The sequence below is a fragment of the Chiloscyllium punctatum genome, chromosome 5 (assembly GCF_047496795.1).
Source record: "Chiloscyllium punctatum isolate Juve2018m chromosome 5, sChiPun1.3, whole genome shotgun sequence".
NCBI classification, from domain to species: domain Eukaryota; kingdom Metazoa; phylum Chordata; class Chondrichthyes; order Orectolobiformes; family Hemiscylliidae; genus Chiloscyllium; species Chiloscyllium punctatum.
In genome coordinates this window covers 22,046,878-22,070,676 of record NC_092743.1, presented here as the reverse complement: position 1 = coordinate 22,070,676, position 23,799 = coordinate 22,046,878, and the positions used below count along the sequence as shown (strand labels likewise).

At 40.1% G+C, this 23,799-nt stretch overlaps 1 protein-coding gene across 3 annotated transcripts in view; it reads left to right on the top strand.

The window, feature by feature from the left end:
- The first annotated feature begins 1,063 nt into the window (after nucleotides 1-1,063).
- The window catches only part of LOC140476942 (solute carrier family 45 member 4-like), a 73,185-nt gene continuing 50,449 nt past the window's right edge, over nucleotides 1,064-23,799 (top strand). For 2 of the 3 annotated variants that reach the window (XM_072569933.1, XM_072569931.1), the window contains exon 1: nucleotides 1,064-1,221. The gene's annotated coding sequence lies outside the window, so the exon portion shown is untranslated. Of the gene's footprint in view, nucleotides 1,222-2,296; nucleotides 2,514-23,799 lie in introns of those variants that run through there. The other variant, XM_072569932.1, reaches the window with a different exon arrangement.

Sequence of the window (23,799 nt, the reverse complement as noted above, 5' to 3'; positions counted from 1 at the left end):
GCTAGGTGTATGAGGTTGATTAAGGTGAGAGTGAGGTGAAGGAGGTCGACGGAAGTGAAACTGAGTTGAAGGAGGTTGATGAAGGTGAGGATGTGGTGAGGGAGGTGAAGGTGAATTGAGAGAAGTGAAGGAGGTAAGGGAGAAGTTGGTGGAGGTGAAGGAGGTTATGGAGGTAAGGACGAGGTAAGGATCAAGAGATGGAGGGAGAATGAGTTTACAGTGGTGAGGTAAAGGTGAGATGATGGAGATGAGGGTCAGGTGAAAGAGGATTATAGAGTTAGGGGTGAGATGAGAGTAAGTTGATGAAGATGAAGTAGGTAAGGGTGAGTTGATAGAGGTTAGGGTGAAATGAGGGAGGTGAGGGTGAGTTGAAGATGTGAAGGGGTAAGAGTGAATTAATGGAGGTGAGGACAAGTAGATGGAGGGGAAGGAGGTTGCTGGAGGTAATGCGGAGTTGCTGGAGGTGAGGGTGAGGTGATGGAGGGGAGTGTGAGGTGTGTTTGAATTGATGGAGTTATCTTTGAGTTGATGGAGGTAAGGGTCAGATGAGTGTGAGTTGGAGGAGAGTTGGAGTTGATGGAAGTGAGGGTGAGTTGATAAGGTGAGGGGAGGTGAGTTTATGGAGATGAGGGTGAGGTGATGGAGGTGAGAGCTGAGGGAGAGTTGTTGAAGGTGAGGGTGAGTTCATGGAGACGAGTTTGAGTTGATGAAGGTGAGAGTGAGTTCATGGAGGTGCGGGTGAAGTGATGGAGGCGAGGTGATAGTGAGTTCATGGAGGTGAAGGTGAGGGATGGAGATTAGGATGAGGTGATGGGGTTCAGAGGTGAGGTGATAGTGATTTGATGGAGGTAAGAGTGAGGTGATAGTGAGTTCATTGAGGTGAGGATGGGGTGATGGGGGTGAGATGAGGGACAATTTGGCGAACCAGCAGGTGACAGGCAGAAGAGAAGAAGGGCGCATGCGCTGGACCGGCGCGCGGTGTCTTGAAGGAGCCGTCACCGGAAGTTGTCGTTAACGGTTGTTTCTTCGGTTTAAAAATCCCCTCCCCGCCCCCACGTCCCCTCCCCTCCCCCACCCCCTTCACTCACGGGGACACGGTGAGCGAACGGCCCGGGCTTCCGCAGTGTCTGCACGCATCGGGGGCTCCCGGACCGCGGGCAGAACTCAATCCTTCTGCCTCCTGGAGAGGCCCCACTTCAGCAGCTCGGTCCGCGGGGAAAGGTGAGAGCGATCAAGAGGGAAGCGGAGCAGGGGAGGGGGAGGAGGAATAGTGGGAGGCACGGCACTCACCGAAGTGGGAGAGGAGAGTGGGGATAGCTGTTTTCCCCAGCGGAGTAGTGTGGTGGGGGTGTGGGAAGAGGAGGAAGAGAAGAGCTCTATGTACCTGGTTTGGCCTGGCCCTTTTTCGGGGAGGTCGGGTACCGTCTGCACTGAGTGATGTGCAACCTGTCCCCCTGCCCCGCTCGCAGTGTTTCCTCTGTCCATGCTCTGCCTTGGAGTGGGGAGATAGGGATGCTAATGGCATTAACTCCCCGGGAGAAGAGGGTCGAGGACCGCAGTGGGGCAGGTGGATGAACCCCGTGCAGATGTTTTTATTATTATCACTATTGTTTTTAAAACGAGTTGTTCGGCTACGCGTGTGGAAGTGGTTAAATGTCTTTGCCGACTGTATGGGTGATGGATTTGGAACAGGCGTTCTGTTTGTAAACTCTACAAATGTATTGCAGGCTTTTCAATGAACTCTTGCGCCTGTCACAGTTTATGTTGGGCACTACGAGTTTACAATTGAAACATGATCCCAGACACAGCACAATCATCTGGATTATTTGCCAGCCAAAGCTATAGTAAAAGGCTCCAGTTTGTTTTTGCTAATTGTTACTGTTCTCGCCCTTCCCATCTGTTTGGATACCTGAGCCCCGATGATAGGTTTTGTTCGGGTTTGTTGTCATACTTTCTTACACGCTTATATGAATTTTGTGCCTTTCAACCTGTTAAAATGTGGTTTCGTAACTTGGTACCGGACCTTGTATATTTTTGTAGGAAACCCTTGCGTTAATTTCCTTGTCATGACGCTGAGTGAAACTCTTATTTCCCATCGCCAGAATCTGGAGATTTCGTAGCTAAATAGGTTTTCGTCTCCTGAAATGGAAGTCACAATAAGGAATGTTGGCAATGAGTGCCTTTTGAAACTAGGAAAAGCAAAATTGCACCTATTTAGTAAAATGTGAATACAGCTTAATAAAATGCGATTATTAAATAGCGTGTGTTTTTAAATGCTGCCTTAAGCGATCAGTTGAGCCTCGCCAATTCCCCGCATTATTTGTCACATTAGTTTAACCCAATTCCAAATCGTTCAGCCATAAAGGTCAGAATACGATTGCATAATATCACATTCACGGTCGCATGATCATTTACTATCGGTGACTAGCTTCACTGCTTTCAAGTCTTTTTGACCTAGCAACCACAACAGGCTGGGATCTTCAGATTATTTTTAAATCTGGACTTTATTGAAGGTGAGATGCATAATTATGCAAGTGAAATATATAATTTTCTATTATCTTTAATTGCAGTGAGTACTATTGAGGTGATATATATTTCAGTGCTTTTAAGGATGAATAGGCAGTGTCTAATAGGTAATAAGTTTTTAATTAAGTTAATTTCATGTCTTTAACTTAACATTCTCTTTTGTTTTGCAAAATCCAATCAATATTACTTTCTGACTAGATTGGATTGTTTAGATATATTTTTAATGTGGCTGCACTTAATTAGTATGTTGTAACCAATTGCATAGTTTTGGTTGCCTGAATAAGGTTGGAAGCTTTTTTAGGAATTTGCATTAGTGTTTTGGATGTGTTATACTGAACAAATATTTAGTGTTTCCTGAAATGTGGAACTGCTTTGCAGAAAGGAGCACAAGGGTTTCATTGTATCTGTTGATTCAAATGAATAGTCAATATTTCATCACAAAATTACATCGCTGAAGCTTTTGCCTACAAATGATCCAAAAACTGTGAATCACTGTCTTCTGGTAAGTATTGATATTAACAATAAATTATTTGATTTAATTAAAATTGATTTTGCTTTTTTATTGCTTAAGGCAGTTCCCATACTAAATCTTTGAAGAATGCAATGTAAATTCATAGGAATGTATTTGTATAGCTGAACCTTTCTTGGGCAATCTTCAGTGGGGACATACATTACAGGAATTAATTGAGCAAAATTATTTTCTTAAAGGCAAATTTTAGAGCCATGTAGGACTGCATGAAAGTTTTATCCATTGAAGTATTTAGAAAAACAACTGTATTTTACTCCAAGGAGGTAATATTCAGTTTGCACCTGAAAGATGCAGATTGGCAAAGTTTTGAGTGATTCTACTGAAGGATCCTTTTCAAAAACATTAAATTTTTTGTTTGAGGCATGCTGGTAATGGGCACACTGTTTTATTTCAGATTTGATAATTTAAGTGTGCAGGAAAGGTTAACAAGTATATTGCTGTGGTTGGAGGGTGTAAGCCTTGGGGAGAGGCTGAATGGGCTGGGGCTATTTTCCCTGGAGTGTCAGAGGCAGATGTTTAGAAATTCAAGAGTATGGATAAGGTGAATAGCCAAGCTCTTTTTCCCAAGGGAGGGGAGTCCAAAACTGGAGCACAAAGGTTTAAGTTGACAGGGAAAGATTTAAAAGGAACCGGAGGGGCAGCTTTTTCATGCAGAATGGGTGTGTATGGAATGAGCTGCGAGAGGAAGTGCTGGATCCTGGTACAATTACAATATTTAAAAGGCATCTGGATGGGTACATGGATAGGAGGGGTTCAAAGGGCTAAGGGCCAAATGCTGGAAAATGGAACTAGATTTATGTAGAATAGGTGGTTGTTATGGACACATTGGTCCAAAGGGTCTGTTTCTGTGCTGTACAACTGAGATTTCCTAATCTTCAGTTTTTCTTAGCATTTCTAATATTGGCTAGCTTATTTGGTCATCTTGCCTCCAAATCAAGCTTGTTTGTTCATTTCCCATCCCAGAATTTGGGTGCAATCTACACTACCATTTTAGTGCAATATTGTCTTATAGTGCATTTCATGTTCTCACCCACTGTAGAGTCCTCACATTTACCTATTGGGCAAAGTTTAATATACGGCTCAGTTAGTTTTGTACGTTGGGGAACTGGGGAGACCAAATGCAGAATGTGGCATTTGGAAAGCTATCATTCTACAAGCGTGACCTTGAAGTTCTTTTTTTCTCATTGTTTTCCAGAAAAGCAAATATCAAACTTTGTTTGGCACAATACAGATTGAGTATTGTTGTTTTTAAAATGATGAAAATAAGAGATTGAGGATGGGAAGTCGAAGGACTAAGAATATGGAGCCATAGATCTAACATTAAATGCAAGTGTCCAGCATTTTTAGTGTTTCTAAACTTTTGGCTGAATTCATTTCAGGTGTGATGGTTAAAAGTGCAACTTTCGCATTCAATTAAAAAAAAATTGAATGGTGTGGATTGAATGTCAGTGGGGTAAGCAAATGTAAATTAACTACTGACATTTCTGAATACTCGGAAGTGCATGGTAAAATAGGATGAAGTCAGCATGGTTTCATCAAGGGCAGGTCATGTCTGATAAATCTGTTAAATGTCTTTTTGAGATGGTAACAAGCAGGTTAGACCAAGGAGAGCCAATGGGTGTTATTTACCTGGACCTCCAAAAGGCCTTTGACAAGGTCCTGCACAGGAGACTGCAGAGTAAGACAAGGACCCATGGTGTTAGAGGCAAGGTACTAGAATGTATAGAAGTTTTTCTGGCAGAAAGCAGAGAGTGGAGATAAGAGTCCCCTTCAGGATGGTGGTCAGTGTTGGGACCACAACTTTTCACTCAACATTCATGATCTTGATAAAGGAACTTAGTGCATTCTGGATAAATTTGCAGATGACACAAAAATAGGTAGAGAGCCAGGTGATATTGAAGAGATGGGGCAACTACAGAATTATTCAGACAGGTTAGGAGAGGGCAAAGAAGTGGCAGATGGAATACAATGTGGGGCAGTGTGAAGTTATGCACTTTGGAGAATAGAAGCATGGGCTGTTTTCTAAATGGGGAGAAAATTCAGAAATTTGAAGTGCAAAGGGCCTTGGTAATTCTATTCCAGGATTCTCTTAGTGGGCGGCACGGTGGCACAGTGGTTAGCACTGCTGCCTCACAGCGCCGGAGACCCGGGTTCAATTCCCGCCTCAGGCGACTGACTGTGTGGAGTTTGCACGTTCTCCCCCTGTCTGCGTGGGTTTCCTCCGGGTGCTCCGGTTTCCTCCCACAGTCCAAAGATGTAACACTAAATTGCCCGTAGTGTTAGGTAAGGGGTAGATGTGGATGTAGGGGTATGGGTGGGTTACGCTTCGGCGGGGCGGTGTGGACTTGTTGGGCCGAAGGGCCTGTTTCCACACTGTAAGTAATCTAATCTAATCTAATAAATTAAGCTAAACTTGCAGGTTGAGTTGCTAGTTAGGTGGGTAAGTAGACTCGGTCATAGCCTGTTTTCACACTGTAAGGATTCTATTTGGCCTGACAAGTCCACACTGACTCTGAAGAGTATCCAACCTAGACCCATTCTGCTAACCTATTACTTTTATTTCCCTTGACTAATGCACCTAAACATCAGGGGCAATTTAGCTTGGCCAATTCACCTAGCCTGCACATCTTTGGATTTTGGGACAAAATCTGCACACACTGAGAATGTGCAAACTTCAAACAGTTGCCAGAGGCTGGAATCAAACTTCAGTCCCTGGCACTGAGGCAGCAGTACTATCCACTGAGGCACTGTGCTGCATTTATTGTTGGCATTTATTTTGAGAAGACTGAATATAAAAGCAGGAATGTACTTTTGAGCTTTATAAAGCTCTGGTCAGGCCACATTTAGAGTATTGTGAGCAATCTTCAGCCCCATACCTCAGGAAGAATGTACTGGCTCTGGAGCGGCTCCAGAGGAGGTTCATGAGAATGATCCCAGGACTGAAGGACTTAATATATGAGGAATGTAAGGCAACTCTGAGTCCACACTTGGCGTTTAGAAGGATGAGGGGGTCCTAATTGAAACTTACAGGATACTGGACAGAGTGGACATTAGGAAGATGTTTCCATTGATGGGAGTGACTAGGACTCGCGGGCACAGCCTTAGTAAAGAGAAGGCTTTTTTAAGAACAGTGATAAGGAGAAATGTCTTCTGTCAGAGTGGTGAATCTATGCAATTCATTGTCACAGAAGGCTGTGGCAACCAGGTCATTGAGTATTTTTAAGATTGAGGTATAGATTTTTCATTTGAGGATCAAGGATTACAGGGAGAAAGCAGGAGCATGGGCTGCTTTTAATTGGTCCAGGAGGTTTTGAGGGTCAGTTACCAACTGTCTCACTTTCGTGGTTATGCCCATGTTTGGTTCCCTTGGGGAGCAAGCACTTGATTTCTGTCAGTAGGGTGAAGACCTACCGTAGTTGGCAGCTTACACTGCCTTTGAGCATTTTAAAGTTCTTGTATTGAGAAGGGCCATGACTAGATTAAGTAAAAAAAAATTGGCAAATGGTAGTGTAAGTCAGCACATTTCAATGCAAATGCTAAGTGCTGGCAAATGGGATTAGATTAGGATATCTGGTCAGTGTGGACGAGTTGGACTGACGGGTCGGTTTCTATGCTGTACATCTGACTCTAAGTATACTTTAATAAAGCATTGAGTTCACTCAGATGTACTTGGAGTTAACTGAAATTTTAAACTTAAATAAAATATTTGAGGGAAATTGTAAAAATTGGTAAAATGGGAAAATTAATACAGGCTATTTCATGCTGCTTTAAATTCAGCAGGAACACTATGTTGCTACCTAACATAATTGTCACCTAACTGGATGTTATCATCAAGTCACAGAAGTACTGCCTATCAGTGTGTCAGTATAATACTTGACATGTAGGCCATATATCCAGAAGATTAATGGGTCATATTAAAAAGCATATTGCTTTACCTGCTTTCAACAAGCTTGGTGCTGACGCTCCTAATCGGCTTGAGCTTGCAAAATTCGCAAGTGTCCAATCTTAGATTTGATTCCACGATTAGACAATATTTGCCATTAATTCTGAGCATAAAGGATTGGCATCTAATTAGGGTTGTCAGTTAGGATTAGTGGGGCACACTGTGAACATGTGTACATGCACTCTGCCTGTTCCAACTCAATAATTTGCAGCATCCTGTTAGTGGTGAACACTGCTCATCTGGCTACTGCATATTAAGTGTGAAACAGCTAGCTTCACCTGTTGCTCAAACACTTGAGGTAATGAAGTAGATTTGCTTTTTCAGGACCAAATGCACAGTATACAGCCAGATGTGATCAGGATGACCATTATCCTGCAGCATGGCTTTGTGCTGCAGTGAATGCACAGCAGTGCCTTTACCAACTGTCAACTTGCCAACCAATAAACGGTGATTTCCACTATATTGGTATTTGCCAATTCTCCTGATGAGCATTTGACAAAATGTGACTTTCAGCAATATTTAAATTGCAAAGTTATTTTGGAAATAAGAATATAAAGAGCAAATTGAAAAGCAAGAATGTTAATTGCCTTAGCAGTGTAAATGGATTTTTGTGCACAGATATGCAGTTGAAAGTACAATCTTTGATCACATATATCATCTTAGTCATTCTTGTAAAACATTTTTAGCATCTTGTTTTTTACATAATATGCAGAATACATCTAGTTCAACAAAGCCTCTTTATAAGTTTGAACATTTCTGCTTTTCAGGTCTGTCTCTTTCTAAAAATGAGCCTGGTGCTTTTTGTAATGCAGATGTAAGCCGATGCTGCTTTGATTATTGAATCTATATATGTTTAACGTATATATCTTGTCCTGCAAGGTATTTGTTTCATTTTTTATATTCTGCAAAAACGAATTAATTTTGCTTCTGATGTTGAAAACCATTTGCCAATTGCGCATTGCTTCTGCTATTTTAACATCGTTTGTTAACTTATTCAGTATTAATTATATTGTCTCTCTGCCCCCTCAGGAAATTTGGTGTCTATAAATTTTGAAATTGCCGAGTCCAAGTTCTGTTTCAGTGATGAATTACTGATCTTTTCAAATGTGTACAGATCAGTCATATGAATGTTAAATTTTAAAATCTTCATTATGGCTATGATCTTCTGGTTTTTACCTTACTCATTCTGAACGGGAAATGTGGTCATCCTCTTTGTTCAACCTTTGTGCCTCAATCTTTCTCATTCAATCTGCCTCAGACTGTTTGCCTTAAATCTTTAGGTTTCTAAACAGGTGTGTAATTGCCTGATTCATGTCTACTTTTGTTTATTTTCAAACTCTCCCTCAACCTTGTGTTCTACATGATTGCCTTCAGCATTCACAATTGAAATTTTGAAATCAGACACTCAGATGGCACTCAAGTTGCATTGTATCCATGATTCTCACTAGCAATTTCAAACATTTCTTGATATACAGTCTGTACCATACTTTAATGTTGTGAATTTTAAAAATTTGAGATGAGGGTCATTGGTAAGGTCAGCAATTATTGCCCAAAAGGCAGCTCATTAGACCATATTGTTGTGGGGCTGGAATTTATTGCAAATCAGACCAGCTAAGGATTTCCTTCCCTAAAGGGCATTAGTAATCTAGATGGGTTTTTTAAAAAACAGTTGACAGTGGCTATATGGTTACCATTAAGTGAACTTTAAAGTCCAATTTGTAATGAATTCAAATTTGTCCTATTGAAATGTGATCCCATTCCCTCAGGGCAGTAACCTGGATGTGTTGGATTAATACTCGAGCACTTGGTGTTCAACCTTAATTAACATCAACTAAAATATTCATCTTTGTTTCTACCGAGGTAACTCAAGAAATAGGAATAGGGCAATAAGCCCTTTTAACTTGCTCTGCCATTCACACTGATCGTCCAACCTTGTTTGCTTCTTATGATCTTTGATTCCCTGACATATGTCTAACGTATTCTTCAAAGTATTCACTGTTTTGACTTCAGTTGTTTTGTGTGGCAGAGAATTCACTCCTCTCCATTGTAAATGGCCTATGCTTTTCCTTATACTGTGATCCCTTGTTCAGGGCTTCCTTGCCATTTGAGAACATCCTTCTTGTGTTTTACAAGTTTGAGATTTTTCCTCCTCCTTCCCCCACTCTGACTCAAGTGAATATAGTCCGAACAGAAGTAGTCTCGTGACAGTCCTGTCATCCCAGCAATCAGTTTGGTAAACTTCAGTTGTGCTCCATAGATCAACCATCCTCCTTCAGGTAAAGTGCCAAACCTACACACTACTCCAAGTATGTTCTCACCAAGGCCTGTACAAGGAAAGATTTCAATCAGACTGGTACAGTTGAGAACAAAGGTGAGTCAAACAGTTAGGGCAGGCAGGGACAAAGTAGAGAACAAGGTAGGACTGAGAAATTAAACTGCATTTATTTCAATGCAAGAGGCCTAACAGGGAAGGCAGATGAACTTAGGGCATGGTTGGGAACATGGGACTGGGGTATCATCGCAATTGCATAAACCTGGCTCAGGGATGGACAGGACTGGCAGCTTTATGTTCCAGGATACAAATGCTACAGGAAGGATAGAAAGGGAGGCAAGAGAGATGGGGAAGTGACCTTCAGCTTACAGCTGTACTGAGGAAGGATATTCCCAGAAATACATTCAGGGAAGTCATTTGGGTGGAACTGAAATAAGAAAGGGATGATCACCTTATTGGGATTGTATTATAGACCCCCTAATAGTCAGAGGGAAATTGAGGAACAAACTTGTAGGAAGATCTCTGCTATCTGTAAGAATAATATGGTGGTTAACTTTCCAAACTTAAACTGGGACTGCCATAGTGCTAAAGGTTTAGATGGAGAGGAATTTAAGAATGTACAAGCAAATTTTCTGATTCGTATGTGGATGTATCTACTGGAGAAGGTGCAAAACCTGACCTACTCTTGGGAAATAAGGAGGGCAGGTGGCTGAGATTAGTGGGGGAGCGCTTTGGGGCCAGTGACCATAGTGATGGAAAAGGATGGACCAGATCTAACAGTTGAAGTTCTAAATTGGAGGAAGGTCAATTTTGATGGTATTAGGCAAAAACTTTCAAAAGCTGATAGCGGGCAATGTTTGCAGGTAAAGTTAGTTGGAAAATGGGAAGCCTTCAGAAATGAGATAATGAGTGACCAGAGAAAGTATATTCCTGTTAAGGTGAAAGGAAAGGCTGGTAGGTATAAAGAATGCTGGATAACTAACGAAATTGAGGGTTTGGTTAAGAAGGAAGCAGATGTCAGGTATAGATAGGATAAATCGAGTGACTCCTTTAGAGTATAAAGACAGTAGGAGTATACTTGAGAGAAATCAGGATAACTTTTGCAAATAGTTGAGGAGAATCCAAAGCATTTTTACAAATAAATTAATGACAAAAGGGTAACTAAGGAGAGAATAGGGGCACTCAAAAATCAAGGCAGCCTTTGTGTGGAGCGGCAGGAGATGGGGGACATACTAAGTCCTTCGCATCAGTATTTACTGAAGAAAAGGACATGAAAGATATAGAATGTAGGGAAATAGATGGTGACATCTTGCAAAATGTCCATATTACAGAGGAGGGAGTGCTGGATGTCTTGAAACACGTAAAAGTGGATAAATCCCCAGGACCTGACCAAGTGGACCCTAGAATTCAGTGGGAAGCTATGGAAGTGATTGCTGGGCCACTTGCTGAGATATTTGTATCATCGATAGTCACAGGTGAGGTGCTGGGATATTGGAGATTGGCTAACATGGTGCCACTGTTTTAAGAAAAGTGATAGGGACAAGCCAGGGAACTATAGACCAGCGAGCCTGACTTCTGTGGTGGGCAAGATGTTGGAGGGAATCCTGAGGGACTGGATGCACATGTATTTGGAAAGGCAAGGACTGATTAGGGATAGTCAACATGGCTTTGTGCATGGAAAATCATGTCTGTCAAACTTGATTGAGATTTTTGAAGAAGTAAGAGGATTGACGAGGGCAGAAAGTGGACATGATCTATATGGATAAGGTGTTCAACAAGGTTCCCAATGGGAGACTGGTGAGCAAGGTTGATCTCACTGAATACAGGGAGAATTAGCCATTTGGATATAGAACTGGCTCAAAGGTAGAAGACATAGGGTGGTGGAGGGTTGTTTTCAGAAGAGAGGCCTGTGACCAGTGGAGTGCCATGAGGATTGGTGTTGGATCCACTTTTTTTATCACTTTTTATATAAATGATTTGAATGTGAGCATAAGAGGTATAGCTAAGAGTTCGCAGATGACACCAAAATTGGAGGTGTAATGGACAGCAAAGAAGATTAGCTCCGATTACAACGGGATCTTGATCAGATGGACCAATGGACTGAGAAGTGGCAGATGGAGTTTTAATTTGATCAAATGAGATGCTGCATTTTGGGAAAGCAAATCTTGTACACCTTAATGGTAAGGAATGTTTTTGAACAAAGACCTTGGAGTGCAGGTTCATAGCTCCTTGAAAGTGAAGTCGCAGGTAGATAGGATAGTGAAGGCATTTGGTATGCTTTCCTTTTTTGGTCAGAGAATTGAGTACAGGAGTTGGGAGGTCATGTGGCTGTACAGGACATTGGTTAGGCCACTGTTGGAATATTGCGTGCCATTCTAGTCTCCTTCCCATCGGAAAGATGTTGTGAAACTTGAAAGGGTTCAGAAAAGATTTACAAGGATGTTGCCAGGGTTGGAGGGTCTGAGCTTTAGGGAGAGGTTGAATAGGCTGGGGCTGTTTTACCTGGAGCGTCTGAGGCTGAGGGGTGACCTTTGAGATTTATAAAATCATGAGGGACATGCACAGAATAAATGGACAAAGTCTTTTCCCTGGAGTGGAGGGAGTCCAGAACTAGAGGGTGTAGGTTTAGGGTGAGTTGGCAAGATGTGACCTACAGGGCAACCTTTTCAGAGGGTGGTGCATGTATGGAATGAGCTGCCAGAGGAAGTGGTGGAGGCTAGTACAACTGCAACATTTGAGGCACCTGGATGGATATTTGAATAGGAAGGGGTTAGAGGGTCATGGGCCAGGTGTTGGCAGGTGGGGCTAGATTGGGTTGGGATATCTGTCGGCGTAGATGAGTTGGACCAAAGAGTCTGTTTGTGCTGTACTTCTGACTCTAATTGCAGTGAGACATCTATGCTCCTGCACTCAATCCTCTATGGGGCCAGCATGCCATTTGCCTTTTCGCTACATGCTTGCTTCCAGCAACTGGTGTACAAGACATCAGGTCTACTCACCCCCTCCCTTAATCTACCTCCTTTTTGCTACCAAAGAGGGTAACCTTTTATTTATCCACAATATACTGCATCAGCCATGCATTTGTTCAGTCATTCAAATTTTCCAACTCAAACCAGAACATCTCTTTATTCTCCTCAGCTCTTTGTTCCATCAACCTTTAAGTCATCTGCAAATTGAGATGTTTATATTTCTTCCATCAAATCATTGTCAATCATCATATATTGTCACTCTGGTCTAAGCACTGGTCCTTGTGGTACCCCACTATATCAGCAATTAGTTCAAATAATTTAAAAGCTTCATGCCAGCCTTAAGTTTTGATTATAAACAAGGATGAATGCATTGGGTTCTTTGAAGTTCAGAGAGCTACTGCTTTTGAATAAGGTTCTCAATGTGACAGGTCAGAATAAGAAGATGCATGTCTTTGGTGTTTGTGGATTACTATTGGCTGGCACTTAATCTGTCATACTGTTTATCAATCCAATGTATGAATATTAAATCACTGTCACTTTGTTCCAAATCATAATTACTTTCATGAACTACAGTAAGAAAGTGTCTATTACCATAATCAAAACAATTTTGAATGATCAATTTTGTTGGTCAGTAGTGATTACAAGGCAGTAAAATGATCAATCTTCTGTATTTCAACAGAAGTAATGATATACCAAAAATGATATGTGAAACTGAATCATTGCTTTGAATAATCAGTGTAATCTGACATTAATAAATAATTATTAATTACATTGTTGCTACTCAGAAGTTTGTCTTTAACAGTGGGAAAAGAAAGGAGGCTGGGAAATGTTGGTGTCTTAAAGTCTGCGTATTACAGAAGAGTTGCAGGAGGCCTTAAAACAAAGGTGAATGTATCTCCAGGACCTGATCAGGATGATGTGGGAATTTAGGGAAGAATTTCTGGTGCCCCTGGCAGAGATATTTGTATCATCTACAGTCATAGGTGCGATGCTGGAGGGTGGCTAATGTTATACCATTATTTAATGCTGATTTCTAATAATGATTTTCTTCAGATCCTCTCTAAATAGACACACCCCAAATATGTTTGGGACATTATCTTGTCATCTTCTGTGAAGACGGAACCAAAATATACATTTAGTTGGTCTGCCACCTCTTTGTTTCTCCATTATAGCTTGCCCTGTTTCTATTGCAACGGATGTAAATTTGTCATGTCATATCCATAGGCACCTTTGCAATCAGTTTATGTATTACCTGCAAGCTTATTGTGTTTTCCCCCCTTAATTCATCCATTTTCATACTTTGAAATCTAAACTACTTCCAGTCCTCTGGTCAGCTGCTTTATTTGGCCAATTAATGTTCCACTTCCGTGGATCTAATACCATCCCTAATTTCCCTTGTTAGCCATAGTTGGGCCACCATTCCCATTTTATTTTTGTACCAGACAGAAATGAACTATCATTACAGTTCTTCCATGTTTGTCACTGTCGTCCCTTAAATAACATTCACCAAATTATTATAGCAAGCTCTTGCCTCATATCTTTGTACTGTTTAGTTTGAGACCCTAGTCAAATGATTAACCACATCACACTGTTTTAATGAATTCTTCAATTATATTATGGTCACCCATCCCCAAGGAGCCTTGCAACGCAACACTGGATTAACAATTATTCTATTCTTATTACATACTGCCCAATCTAGGTGGCCTATTCTGTAGCTGATTCCTCAGTGTTGATCCAGAAAAACCATCCTGTAAACACTTGTGGAATTTGTGCTTTACGGCATCGTTATTGATTTAATTTACCCAACCTAAATGCAAATTGAAGTCATTCATAATTATAATTGAACATTTGCTTGCATCTCTGATTTCCTCATTAATGCCTTCTGCAATGTTACCTCTATAATTTGGTTTATATACAAGCTCTATTATCCTTTTCTGTCCCTTGTGTTCTTGCTCCATCAGTCAAATTCCACTTTAACGGAGCCAATATTCATCCTTACTATTGTGTTAATGTGTTCTTTACTCAGTAATGCAACCCACCTTTCCTTTGTTTGTTTTTCCTGAAAAACTGGCTATCTGGATGTAATTTGCTTGTTGAGCTGGAAGGTTCTGAATATGCTTGAATATTCAATTCCTATCCCTCGTCACTCTGTAGCCATGTTTCCATTATCCCACTACAGCAATTCAGTTTATTATCCCTTTGTGATACTAATTCATCCAATTTATGTGAATGCTCTGCTCATTAGTACACAAGGCTTGTCTGTTTGATATTCTTTATTTTGTACTGTGGTCCTATTTGATTCATGCCCTTTAATTCTCTCACTATTCATTTCCCTTTTTTGTTTTTATCCTTGTTTCCCTCTTTCCTGTCTTCCATACAGATTTCTGTTTAGTTTAAACCCTCCCAACTATGCTCGAAAATATATCCATTCCAGTCCTGCTCAGGTGCAACTAGTTCCACCTTTCCCAGAGCCAATCCCTATATCACGGGAGTTTGAAATTTTCCCCCAGCACCCTCCCTTCAGCTACATAGTCATCTGATATATCCTGCTAATTCTACTCTGCCTAGCAAATGACACATGTATCAATCCTGCGAACACTACCTTTTAGAAGGTCCTAATTTTAACTTGCTTACTAACTCCCTGTATTCTGCTTGAGGGCCAAGTTATGATTGGTTTTAACAAATTGCTGATTTAAGATACTGATTCTAGATTGACCAATGAAGCAAGAACAGTCTAAGATGACCAAAGAACAGCCAAAACCATCCATCAAACAAACCACTGGCTTAAAGGTTCACAAATTAAGGGTGGCATGTGGTCCATGGTCAAAGTTCAGACACCCCCAGAGGTTCTTCAGAAGATGGATTAGTATTGCTCAAGATTTCCATGTTTGTGCCAGAAAAATGAGCTGTTATAGAAATCCTGTGTACAGAAATCTCAAATATTTGGAATAATATTTTCTTGTTGCCTGCCAACTATATTACCAGTTGTGAAATTGTCTACCATGACTGTTAAAAGGAAAAATTATCTAATGGGGAGTTTAGCTTATTTTGTTATCCTAGAGCAATTCATTTTTTTAATTCTAGTTTTAAAAATGGATACTTGTCTTTTTTGTGCTTGGAGCTGTATAAAAAATACCATTGGGATGACCTGTATACAATATATGCCTTTAATGTTTATATATTGGTGAAATAGCTTTTGATAATTACAGGAAATATTTACTAGTAAATGGACTAAGTAATTTTTATCTTGCACTTAGAAATTCCATCTTCATTTATTCAAATATTTAATGTCGGCTTTGATATTTAAGCTTGTTTTTCTGTTCAACTAATGGACAACAGCTGTGGTATTTGCTTTTTCATTAATTCTGTGGTGTTGCTGGCAGTTTTGCGCATAGGCAGGTGAAACTAGTTTAGTTTGGGGTTATGGTCAGCATGGACTGGTTGGACTGAACAGTCTGTTTCCATGTGGTATGACGTTTACTCTCTGTAGTACCAGTGCACTGATTTCTGTCTCTGGCTTCTGTTTCTCTTGACCTAAAAATGTCCTACAAAAGCTGTCTCGGCTGACTTCAATGTTCCCATGTAATGGGGCAGAGAGGAGCTGTGGTTCAGTTTCCTGTTGCTAAACTATTACCGAAATGAAGAAGTAACATTTTTTTGTAAATGGCTAACTATTGATTTTATTTTTCACCAGTTTTGAAAGTCAGTTTATGTACACTTGCAATACAAAATTATGAACCCTGAGATAAATGAATGGATAGATCAGTTTTATCCTTATGGCTACATGAGCAATAACTTGCAGCAACTTGTTATTGTGTTGCGTTTAACAGCCATGTGCCCTAAATATCAACTATTAACCTTTAGTTGTCATTCCTACAAGAATTAAATATAGTTGGAATCAAAAGTGCCCTATTGAATATTTTGTATTTTATACAAATTTGGAGCAAGATCTTTATTTCTCCTAAGCCAAGATACATGCTGAATGTGAAATTTTTAATCCTTTGGCATGCAGTTGCTTAATGTTCATGTTTTTGAATTCTCTTCCAGCATCTTTTTCAAGCAGGTTGGCATAATTTGCTGTTTTTTAAACTGAAGAAAATCTCTATCTTCTCAGGTACTTTTTCTCATTGCGTTTTAAATCAAAAGGGTTGGGGAGAAAGTGAGAACTGCAGATGCTGGAGATCAGACCTGGAAATGTGTTGCTGGAAAAGCGCAGCAGGTCAGGCAGCATCCAAGGAACAGGAGAATCGACGTTTTGGGCATAAGCCCCATTCCTGAAGAAGGGCTTATGCCCGAAACGTCGATTCTCCTGTTCCTTGGATGCTGCCTGACCTGTTGCACTTTTCCAGCAGCACCTTTTTAAATAAAAAGGGTTAACAACCCTTTTGCCATTGGAATGCTTGATTTCTATATTTGTCCATGACTGACAGTACTTCTGGCCAGATCCTACAGTGCTTTATAAAGAACCACTATGACTTTGCACACCAACTAAATTATTCCTGTATTCACTTTACATCAAAAAACTTTAAAAGTGTTGGTAATGAAAGTTTTTTAAAAATGTACTGGCGGTACTGAGCAAATCTGGCAGCATGTGAAGAGAAACAATCAACACTTTGAATCCAATATGACTCCTTTAGAACAAGAGGATTAAAAATTGATGTTTTTGGCACTGTTGACAATAGGTGTGTAAGAAGGAAGTAGATGTAGTCAGGTTGAGTATGCAAAACTTGGCAGTTTGAATATAATGTGGGGAAATGAAAGGCTATGCACTTTGGCTAGAAGAGTAGTGGAGCTGAATGTTATTTAAATAAAGCTACAGAACTGGGATTTGGATGTCCTCATCCATGAATCTGTCAAAGGCAGCATCCAAGTTTAGCAAGTAATAGAGAAGATAAGTGGAATGTTGCCCCTTTATTTCAGAGAATGGAGTATAAAAGTTAGAGGTTTTGTTAAAACTATACAGGGTTCTAGTCAGTCCACAGCTGGATTACTGTGAATAGTTTTGGGCCCATTTTTATCTAAAAGAAAATGTACTCCCATTGGAGGCAATCCACAGAAGAATCACTAAACTGATACCAGGTTATAGAGGGACTAAATTGAAGGGAGGTTGAATAGATTTGACCTGTACATATTGGACTACAGAAGAATGAGGTGGCCTTATTGAAACACCAGATTCTTAAGGGATTTTACAGGGTAGATGCAGAAAGCTCCTCCTCTGTTCAACCGTCTAGAATCAGAGGATATAGTCTCTGAATAAGGGGTTACACAAGTAAGGAGTTTCTTGACCCTATGGAATTTTTCGTTGGGCTGTCAGGTTGGGTTACTAAGTATATTCTGTATCTATACACTTCCTGTTAACAGTCCTTTTGTTCTGGGAGCCTTTACCATCTGTTCTACTACCTTCTCCCCTTTTGTCAACAGCATTAGAAAGTCATTTTCAACTACCTCAAAACATCACTTCAGACTCAAAGCATTAATTGTTAGTCTCTGCACCAATGCTGCTAAAACTGTTAAGTTTGTATACTTATTGATTTTTCCATGTCACCAGTATCTGCAATATTTCTTTTTGTTTAAAGAATAATTTGATTCTAAAACAACATACTGATTTTCAGTCTTGCATGTTTCCTAGATGCTATTAATGGTTTTGTTGAGCCCTGTTTAAATGCTTTTTTTAAAAATCACTTTCTGTCTTTCCTCCCTCTTTTGAACAGGTATGTAGTAGCATTTGAGATCCTTCCGTCCTTTGGCATCCCTCTATTCAGGGCTGATTGTAATATTCTGCAATTTCCAACTTAGTTAACTTTGCTATCTAGGGCTCATCGCATTTGGGTTAAATGGCTGACTTTAAGCACAAAAAGCAAAGAAGTGGATGAGGAGATTGAAATAAAACAAGAAAATGCAAGAAATACTCAAGTCTGGCAACCTCGATGGAGAGGGAAACGGTCAACGTTTTTAGGTCGTGACCTTCACATCGGAATTGGTTTCCTTTTTAAGGCAGTTAACTTTAGTACTTTTTTCACCCAATTTCCATTGCTGTCTCCTTTTTTTTCCCCCCCTGTGGCTTTGATGATAGCATTCTGGTTAGTGACACCTGCAGCATTTTTCTTGGTCTCTAACCAACACCACTTTTCCTAAGATTAATGTTTTATTATTTGTTCTCCCTTTTTTGATCCCAGCTCCTGACGCAAACCTGGTTTGATGGATTATAATTTGATTTGTTTTCTTTTTAACAAAGTGGTCTCTTGTGGAAACATACGCATGCACTTTGACAAATTTTGCTTGAACAAGGTGAAAGTTTTAAACACAAAGCAATGAAAACAAAATAGAATAAACTCAGCCATCTATGTCAATATAAAAATTCAAAGATTTTTAAACACCAGTATAAACCTGTTAACTCAAAACACTTTAAAAATTTGCATTGTATCCAAAGCATGCACCTGATACAGGACCCAAAAAGCAACATTCATACACTAACACCAGAGTTCCTGTAGCTAATATGTTGATCAGTTTAAGGCATTTGTGATTTGTTTAAACTGAAACTACAGAGAGCTTTCCCTGGAGCTGTTATTCATCTAATGAACCCAGGAATGGTATGCCTAACATGATTGGCTGAGGATCCTAGGGTTGTATTAATTAGAATTTAGAAGGTTGAGGGGAGACATAATAGAAACTTACAAGATAATTCATGGCTTAGAAAGGGTGGACGCTGGGAAGTTTTCTGTTAGGTGGAGAGACTAGGACCCATGGGCATAGCCTTAAAATTAGGGGGGTGTCAACTTAGAACGTAAATAAGGAGACATTTCTTCAGCCAGGGTGTGGTGGGCCTATGGAATTTGTTGCCACAGAGTGCAGTAAAGGCAGAGATGTTGAATGTCTTCAAGGCAGAGATTGATAAATTCTTGATCTTGGAAGGAATTAAGGGCTCCGGGGAAAAGTACGGGTAAGTGGAATTTAAACACCCATCGGCAGCGATTAAATGGCGGAGTGGACTTGATGGGCGGAATGGCCTTCCACTCTTGTCTTCTGGTCTAATGTATTCAGGGTTAAGTAAATTCAGTTAATCCTAAAACTTCTAATCAAGGACCAATATTAATTCTATGCTCTATGCTTTAAGGAAATCTGGTTTATTCATTCTTTAATTTCTAGGAGCATTGGTCTACACAGCCATCCTATTCCAAGGACTTTGCAGGACTATCCAAGATCATAGTAAAACTGAAATCAAAAGTCTCCCTCTGTAAGCTACTGGTGTTTCTGTTGAGTTTAAAAGCAACTTTCAGAAGTTGCTCATAAATTTTGAGGCCCCATTGTATTGTGACACAGCAAGGTAAATAAGTGCACTAAACTCATTCAGTCTAAAACTAGGCCTCAAAAATTGTAAAATAAATCGGTGGCTATAGAAATATCTAAAGATAATTATTAACTTAAGGTGCGCAGAAAGTCCACAAGTTTTAACTAAATTGCAAGAAAACTTGCAACAAATGAAGTATATAAATCCTACACTTTACGTCACAATGCTAACCTATTCTTGTACCTGGCATTCATCATAAGCCTAAAGCAAAATACAGTGGATGCTGGAAATCAATTAATGGAGAAAAAATGCTGCAGTAGTCAGCTGAGTGTGGCATCTGTGGCCATACTTTGCTATCTTGTGGAGTATTTTAATGTTCCATTTATATTCTTCATGGGCTATTTTTCTTTTCTTTTTGTCTTTGTCCCTTTTGCCCATCACCCAGACAGCTATTCTCTTTGCCATTCTTTTCTTGAAAGTGGGAGTGTCTACTCTGTAGCAAACCATTCCCTGCTGACTGTAGCCTCCTAACGTTTTTGAAAAGAAACTTAAGATAGGCAGCTACTACCACCGAGCTGTTGTTTGACTACGGACTGTGAATTTGACAACTAGTAATGTTGGCTGTAGTTTGTTCCTGCATCTAATTATATTCTGGTGCGTATGCAAATATTAATTGATTTCAAGTTGCAAAGTCTGTGGAAGCTAATAAAGATTATGAAGTCCTTTTAAGCAAGTAAGATTCTCAGAAGCAATGGTTTATCCCTGATTTTTGTATTCTGCTCTGAAACGGGATTGGTCCAAACTGACAAGTGTACTTTGCTATGCTCAAACAAAAGCAGTGTTGGGCTTGCCCAGAAGGCCTGCCACCATCTGGAGAAAAAATAGTAAATGATTTGTCTAATGACCCTTGGTTAGAATTGTTTTATACTCTGGTTCATCAGAGTCCATGGCTCAAAACATCATGCTTCAGAGAAAAGAACTGAAGCAATTGCAAATTGGACAGAATTTTGTAATCCATGTTAAATATAATTGCTAAACGGTCCAGTCCGTTAAACCATTCTGAATCTGGTTTGTATCCAGAAGAAGGATGATTATTAGTTTTGGGTTAATTGGGGATTTAATTGCATATGAATGAGACAGGAGAGCAGCTGCCTACCTCACCAGCTTAACCATTGACAGAATATTATGGACCCAGATGAAGGATATGTCCTCCTAAATGGTACTTTGGAGGGAATTGACAATTGGATCTAACTGTTATAAATTCCAGGGCTGCACTTTCAATCAGTGGTGCAAACTAAATATCTACAACCAGTCCTTGAACTAGTTAGCACAAATTGGCAAAAGTGAGATTTGTTTGGAAGTGAACTTGACTGGTGGTGTTCCTGTTACCATCTGTTCAGACTGCTGGAAGATGATGTGGTCCAGAAGACCTAGAGAATGTGCCAAAAATTAGGACAAGTTTTAGCTAAAATCAAGCCAAATGGATATGTGGAGGTGACACTGCTCTACTGTGGGTAAGAGCCTGGTCATTTGTTACTCTTTGTAATAAGTGTGGTCTGTGCCCTGTTCGTATGTTACAGCAGTCACCTGAGCCATTTTTCTTAACTGGAGATTGAAGGTAAGTCATGCCCACAAAGAGACCATACGATCTCTAGAAAAAGGAGAAAGTTGTGCTTAGTCACTTTGTCTAACAGCATGAAGCTGTTGTATGCAAACAAGTAGTGACATTTCATGTAAGTTCTTTCACTAGTTCTGCAAAAAATAGATCTGTGCTTGTTGCCACAGAATGTTCCATTCATTAGATGGTAACTTTCCTTTGTGGGATAGGATTTAAGTGCTCTTGACTACAGAACCAAAACAATTGGACAGTGGTCTGCACATTGTTCTAGAGGCTTCATAGGGAAAAGATGGCAGAGCTTGTTGACTGGATTACTGAGAGACTCTCTGTAATTTGACAGTTCTTAGTGCTCATCTGAAGATTCGGATTAAGTTTGACTGGTAATGCTGCCTTTGTCTGATTCTTCTCTCAAAACTGGAGCTTCCACTGTCTGCTCAACACGTGACATTTTGAAGGGGATGCCTTTGTTTTTGTCAAGGTTCATCCCAAGCAGCTGAATAACGTAGCTTATGGAATAAAACACTCTTCAGAATGCACACTAAGGCAAACTAATTAGAAAAGCATCAATGTAGAATCTTTACCCACAGGTGGAAGTGGGCCATTCGGCCCTTCGAGCCCACACCAACCTTCATGCATCCTGTAGAGACTAGCTGTAGAAAGATTTACAACCTAGTTTTCTTTCTGCAATCCATATAAGCTCTGGGCAAATGTATTGGAGTAGTGTTTTAAGTGGGTTGTCAATATGATCCATAATACATGGCACAAGAATCTGCATAATACTTGTATTTTTGCTGTTCCATATATTTTATTTCATGAGATTTAAAGTTGGGTGAAAACCTATTCTGCTTGGCCACACCATAATGGTTGAATTAACTGTATGCTGAAGTGACTTAACAAACCACTGTTTCTCAGAACACACCACCCTTCACTTCAGATGTAAATTTCTAAACAATTAATATTACCCTGCCAGTGAAACCCAGTCTGCAAATTGATAGAAGAGACTTTGGCAATAAGTTCTGACTGGCCTTTTAAATTTCAGCAGGTTTTGGCCTCAAAACCAATTATACAAAGATGAATGTCAGCTCTTTGGGTATTGGTGGAACTTTGCAACGTTAGTACCACTGATCTGAGTCACAAGATTGTGGGTTTGTGTTACTCAAGGCGAGTAAGTAACCTGTCAGTAATATTTTGAGAATGCTTCCCTTTTTTTTGAAGGGATGGAAGAGCATAGGGCATTATTGAAGTGTGTTGTGTCTTTGCCAATACTTATTACTTAGTTGAATAAAAATCTGCCTGTTTTTCTATTCTGCATCCCATTCCCCTCCAGTGTGCTACAAAGCTGTCACCCAGTCTGGGTTTTGTTTCCCCAATATAGAGGAGACTGGATTAAGTGAATAGGCAAAACACCGCTTCACCTGGAAGTTTGGGGCCTTGAATGGTGAGGAGGGAGGAAATAAACAGGCAGGTCTTACAGCTTCTTCGGTTTCAGGAGAAGGTGCTGTGGGGACATGGTGGGAGTAAAGGACGAATGGAACAGTGCTTGTGGGAGGCTGACAAGGGAGGTGAGGGGAATATATGATGTCCTGCTGAGGTTGATGGAAATGGCAACTAATGATCATATGGATATGGATGTAGATGCTGGTGGGATGGTAGGTGAGGATAAGGGGGAACCCTACAACAGCATCTGGGTGAGTAATTACAATTCTTGGGCATAGGCTGTGGACCAAATGCAGGCGATGAGATTTGTGTAGTTTGGTGTTTGGTTGGCGTAGATGTGGTAGGTTGAAAGAGAAGGCAACTGTAAGCTGTATGGCTCGATAAGTGGCAAATGAATTTCAACCAAGAAAAGTGCGTGGTAATGTATTGGGGAGGGTGAACAAGGTTAGGGATTACACTGTGAATAACAGGATACTGCAAGTTGAAGGTTAGAGGGGCCTTGGTGTGCGCATCTTAATTCCTGAACTTAGCAGAAAATTCGTTAATACACAATGATTTGGCATAGCATGTAATGAGATGGAACAATGTTTGAGCAAGCTACATGTTCTGTAGAATGGAAAATTAGTTGTTTTGGTTCTATTTTACTTCCTGGCAAGGCAGTGTAATGAAGTAGCTTTGCACACTCATTCAGTGGCCCCCTAAGGTGGTGCTATTTCATTGTGTTCATTTAAGTATTTCACTGTAGTATTGGTGAATCAAGGATGTTTTGTGTTGCTTGTTTAAGGTGACTAAAATAAAATATCTTGTCTACCAAAGGCTTTTTCCTACTAGCTACACTTGCATACAAAATCACTAAATTCATATTTGGGATTTGGAGGGATATGGGCCAGGTGCTGGCAGGTAGGACTAGATTGCGTTGGGATATCTGGTCGGCATGGACGGGTTGGACTGAAGGGTCTGTTTGCATGCTGTACATCTGACTCTGACTGATTTAGGTTTTCTAAACAACTTGATATTTTTCATGACATTAATAGTCATCAGATTTGTCTGACTTGTGCTTAAATCCATATGCTTAAATGTAGCATTCACAAAAGCACCATCTACAGTTCATAGTTGCAGACTTATTTTCTATCTTGACTACATTAATCCTAAATGCACCTTGATACAGTTGTAGATATTTAATAAGTTTGCATTAAGACTGGAAACTTTTTGAAGTA